The 5,764-nt window shown below is 40.0% G+C and overlaps 1 pseudogene; it reads right to left on the reverse strand.

Moving 5' to 3' along the window:
- Positions 1-915: 915 nt before the first annotated feature.
- Positions 916-5,218, reverse strand: LOC118357020 (annotated as a pseudogene).
- Positions 5,219-5,764: the final 546 nt, after the last annotated feature.

Consider the following 5,764-nt stretch of genomic DNA (forward strand, 5'->3'; position numbering starts at 1 on the left):
CTGGGCTTTTTATTCTATTCCATTGATCTATTTGTCTTTTACTTTGCCAATACCATACTGTCTCAATTACTGTGGTTTTATAGTAAGTCTTGAAGTCAGGTAGTATGAGTCTGCTAACTTTGTTCTTCTTCAATATTGTGTTTATTATTTTGTGTCTTTTACCTTTTAACATAAACAGTAGAATCATTTTGTCAATATTCACAAAATAATTTGCTGGGATTTTGTTTGACATTACACTGAATCTTTAGAGCATACTGGGAGGAACCGATACTTTAACAAAATTGAATTTTCCTTTGTTTGCTGGATCTGTCAATTACTGATACAGGAATTTTGAAGTCTCCAAGCATAATAATGGTTTGTCTATTTCTCTTTAAAATTCTATCAGTTTTTGCCTCATATATTTTGATGCTCTATTGTTAGGTGCACACACATTAAGGATTGCTAAGTCTTGGAGAATTGACCCCTTTATCATATGTATGACTCTCTTTATCTCTGAAAATTATCCTTGCTTCTGAAGTTTGCTTCATCTGCCATTAATATAGGCACTTCAGCTTTCTTGATTAATATTAGCATAGCATACCTTTTCTCATCCTTTATTTCTTTTTTTCACAGCACTGTGAATTATAATGTCTAGACCTTTGGGGGAGGGGAAGTCATAAATCACTTTGGAGACACCTCAAAGGTTGCCAGGCACTTTGGTACAGAAAGGATTTGGTCCAGTTTCTTGCTAGCTTAGGATACAAAAAGGCACATAATGTTGGTGGATTAAACAGTCCTGGGCTGGGGTGGGGCAGAAGGTAGACAGGGAGGTGGTTTGGGGCAGATGGGCAGAGCATGGGTGTGGGCTCAAGTTCTTGTCAGCAGAGCTCGTTGGTCCTAGGTGAATGCTGGGGTGGCAGAGGGCAGCCTGAAGGCTCAAGCTGGGTAGATGTTTATGTGGTAGCCTTCTTTTGCCCAGTCCACCAGCTCACTGCTCTGGAATCGTGGCTGAATTTCCTTCTGAGTCCCCTCCAGGAGGCACTGGCATGAATGATGTTCCCACAGCTTCATGGACCAGTCCAGGCTGTTTCTGGGAGCCTCATTTTCCCACCAGTCTTCCTGTGCCACCGCCTCAGGTTGTGCTCTGATGTGACTGTTAAAGTCTCCTGTGAAGGTCAGGGGCAGCCTCAGCCAAGTTGCTGCAGACTTCACTGGGGTCTTCCCAGACCATGGCCACCAGGGTGCCAGTACCTGATGAGGACTGGGTAGAAGGTCTTCCTCTGCAAGTCATGGTAGAACTCAGCAAGAATGCTTTCTGGCACCTTCAGCATCTTCACCCCACTAGCTTGTAGCCCCTCCTCTCAAAGTACTGGATTACATCCCTGCCCCAGTGAGTCACTGCTGCAACCCATCTGCTCACCAGAGTCTGCTCCAGGTCCAGGAGGGCCCCCCTGAGCTGGGGTGCATGGACAGTCTCTCCCAGGGGCAGTAGGCTCCACAGCAGGCCCCAAAGCACTGTGCACCTGAAGAGAGGCCACTTATGTCACCCACCTGGGGCACCTTGCAGACCTGGACTGACCCAGCTGCCTGAGGCCTCCTTTATCCCTTTACTTTTAATCTAGTACTTTATAGTTAAAATGAGTTTCTTGCTGAGCTGAGTCTGGTTTTTGTTTATTTGTTTTTAATCCACACTGACAGTTTCTGTCTTTTAACTGGTGAATTTAGACCATTCATATTTAAAGTGATTATTCATACAGTTGGATGAATTAGCTGCCCTATTTTTACCATTTTCTACTCATCACTCTTTGTTACTTTGTTATCTTCATGTTGTTTTCTATCTTCTCTGATTTTAATTCAGCTTTTTTTTTTTTTTAGTAATCTCTACACCCAACATGGGGCTTGAACTCACCATCCCCAAATCAAGAATCACCTGTTCCTCTGACTGAGCTTGCAGGTGCCCCTAATTCAGCTTTTTATATGATTCCATTTTCTCTCCTTCTTCCTTAGCATACCAATCACAAGTTTTGTTTTTGTTTTTTAATTGTTGTTACTCATTTCATATTTTCTTTTACCTTCATTTATTCCTATTCTATTGCCCTTCCTTTCTTCATGTAGCTTGAATTTTCTTATCTACCATTTCCATCTCTCTGAAGAACTTTTGTTTAACATTTTCTGCAAGGCAAGTCTACTGGCAACAAATTTCCTCAATTTTTGTTTGTTTGAGAATGCTTTTATTTTTCCTTCATTTTTGAAGGATAATTTCACTGAATATAGAAATTTAGGCAGATAGGGTTTTTTCCCCCCAACACTTTAAATATTTCATTTATTCTCTTACTGCTTGCAAGGTTTCTGAAGAGAAGTCTGATATAATTCTTACACTTTTTCTTCTATAAGTAAGGATTTTTTTTAGATTGCTTTCAAAACTTTTTTCTGTTTGTTTTTGTTTTCTGCCGTTTGAATATAATATGCCTAGGCATTGTTTGTTTGTTTGTTTGTTTTTAATTATTTATCCTGCTTGGTGTCCTCTGATCTTTGATCAGAGTTTTGGTGTTTGCTGCTAATTTTGGAAACTCTTCGGTCACTATTACTTCAGATATTTTTTCTGTTCCTTTCTCTCTTTTCTTTCTGGTATTCCTATTATAGGTGTCTTACAACCTTTGTAATTGTCCCACAATTCTTGGATACCTGCTCCTTTTTTAAAGCACTATTTTCTCTTTGCTTTTCAGTTTGGGAAGTTTCTATTGACACATCTTTAAATCTTACACCATTGATCAGCTGTGTTTCTTGTTTGCTGTTTCTGCAGGTGTCAGAGGTTAAAATTTCCTCTAGTGTCTTTGTTTTTGTGTCCTATGTTGACTTTGGGTTTCTCTAAAGACTCCTTTTCAAATGGAATCCAAGTATTGCAGTTCTTTCTGCTATACTTCCCTGTTCTTATAAAGGAGGACTGTTGATGTGGCAGTAAGGTGTGAAGGGGAAGTGTTCTTTGATCCTACTATGATTAGATCTCAGGCTTTTAGTGGGCCTGTGCCTGGCCAGTGATCTTTACAATATATGCCAGCTTTTTCTCCCCCTTAGGTGAGACAGGAAGGCTTGATGGTCCTGGAATTGTGCATTTCCCCCTGCCATCTGAGAAGCTAGAGGGTACTGGTTCTGGACATTTCCCTTGCTCCGTATCAGTTACAGTCTGCTAAAATTGTTTCTCTTGAAAGATGGTTTCTTTGTTAAAGAGAACAGAAGGATCTGGGCATATTTCCGAATGGTTACTCTCCCCCTTCCTCTTTTAGAGCACTGGAGGATTTGTCTCTGATCTTCACTGTAAGAGGCTGGTGGGGCTTATGAGTGTAAAACTCACAAAAGTGTGGAGAGATCCTTAATGCGGGGCTTCCAGGAGTTTTTATCTCTTAAGCTAGTTCATACTCAGCTTCCAGCAACCGATCAATTGCCATTTTTATGTTCTTACCAGTTCCTGGCTCTAATGGCTTCTGTTCCCAGTAAGCTGTGATTCTCTCTATCCATCTGTCTCTTCAGTTTTGGGGGCATTGGTTTGCCTTGTGGTCTCAATACTCTGATGGATCTAAGAACGGTTGTTGATTTTCAGTTTGTTTAGCTTTTTTTTGTTGTGAGGACCTGAGTGATGGGTTCCAAGTTCTTTACATGTTAGACCAAGACAGTTTTATTGATGAATTCTACTAAACTTAAAAGAACAGATTTTGATGATATAAAAATTATTGATAATCATAAAAATTCAATGATTTCAAAATACTATACAAATTTATTATAACTCATATAAATACCAAAGTTAAACAAAAACTGAACATTGTAAGTTCATCTCTCTTAGGAACATAGAGGAAAATGTCCTAAATAAAATCTTTAAAGGTGATGAGATATTTATTTATTTATTTATTTATTTATTTATTTATTTATTTATTTTGAGAGAGAGAGAGAGAGAGAGCCAGCATGAGCCGGGGTGGGGGTGGGTGAGAAGGGGCAGAGAGAGAGAGGGAGAGAGAGAATCTTAGGCAGGTTCCATGCCTGGTATGGAACCCAACATGGGGCTTGATCTCACAACCCTGAGGTCATGACCTGAGCTGAAGTTGAGTCAGACACTTAACCAACTAAGCCACCCAGGCACCTCCAGAGAAACTTTTTTATGACTACTTTTCCTTTAAAAAATATTTTTGGAGAAACATCTTGGCTTTCCTAATGGCTTAGTCACCACAAATGAGAAGCTTTTCATTTTCAATTCCCTGAAGCTTTTATTGAGCACAGTGCTGGGCACAGAACAGATATTCTATAAACTTGTTTTCAATGAATGAATGAATGAATATTGAACACAGGGCTCTCTAAGAGGAATTGTGAGAGGCACATAACGAAAAGTATAAGGTCACTGCTTTTCCAGAGCTCACAATCTTGTGAGGAGTCAGCCACAAACATAATAGACTAACCCAAATCAGATTGTGATAATTGCTGCTATAAGGAAACAATCACACTTCTATAAGAGTATGTGGGAAAGAGAGATTAATTCTAAAAGGCAGTGTTTATTTAGATCATGGCTTAAGAAATAGAGGGAAATGAAGCTTTCTGACTAAACTTAATTTCACAATTACCCAGAATCATAGAATTAGATTTGCACAGTGGTCTATCAGAGGCTTAGTTATTGCCAATTAGATCATAGAATCATTTTAGAATGCATTCTAGATTTAAAAAATGATTTTGGAACCTGAGTTTTCCAAGACTTTATCACTTTAAAGGTAATATCATGTCATTTTTATGGCAAATATAAAATATCTTTGGTAGTTTGTCTCAATGTGCATACCTTAAAAACTCCAGCCCCTAAATGTTTCTGGAGATCTTCCGGAAAATTTCATATGAACAACTGAATAGTCTTTCCTGAATCTTCTGCCCCATTCTGCCCTCTTCTTGCTGTCCACAGCTCTAGAAGCTGCTCGTGGTACTGCCTCACCTGTCACTGCCACTAGGGCCTCCTGCCTTCAGCAGTGCTGCCTCCCTCTTCTTTTCTGCAGCAAAGTTGTTTTATTCATTTAAGAGGGAAAAGGTCTCTGTGCCCCACAATGTGTGGTCCTTTATAAAATGGGGACTAGCGTAGCTTGTGTTTTCATGTCCCATAATCACACACACACACACACACACCCTCTTTTCTTTTTTGCCCTCGCCTAAACCTACGTGGTTTGGCAAGGGGACCATCTTCAAAAACACCTTCTGTTTTCTTTTCCTCCATTCCCCATGAACTTTCCTCATTATCCTCCCCTTTAGGAAAAATACTCTCTCCTCTCCCAAACCAGGCAAAAAACTTCTCCAAATCCTGGAAGCTCAACTCATCAGTTCTTGAAATATCTCTGATCACTCCTAACTCCCAGTGTAGGATATGAATCACCCTTCACAGACTCAGGAAGACAAGAAAAATCACATCTCTTCATTTTTTATATGTCAACTTATTTTGATTTTCAGGTTCTTCCTGCTTGGTAATTCTCTGGGGCTTCATGCCATGTTTGGGACATGGGGCTCTATTTCAAGTCCTCCCAGAATCCTACTGTCCAGACATATCATTCTTCTCTGCAGATTTACTGCTTCTTCAGTCTGCTGCCAAGGAGATGCACACAGCCCTCCCTGCTTGCATGAACTTCAGATCTTTCTTTCCTTTCTCTCCACCTCAACCTCAGTCCAGAGGAATCTCCTTCTAGTTGTGAGGGGGGTGGTTTGTCTCTCTCCCGCTCCTATATTTTTTTACAAACTACTCTGCTTCTTCCTGTTTGCTACTTTACTT

The sequence above is a fragment of the Zalophus californianus genome, chromosome 1, assembly GCF_009762305.2.
Source record: "Zalophus californianus isolate mZalCal1 chromosome 1, mZalCal1.pri.v2, whole genome shotgun sequence".
NCBI classification, from domain to species: Eukaryota; Metazoa; Chordata; class Mammalia; order Carnivora; family Otariidae; genus Zalophus; species Zalophus californianus.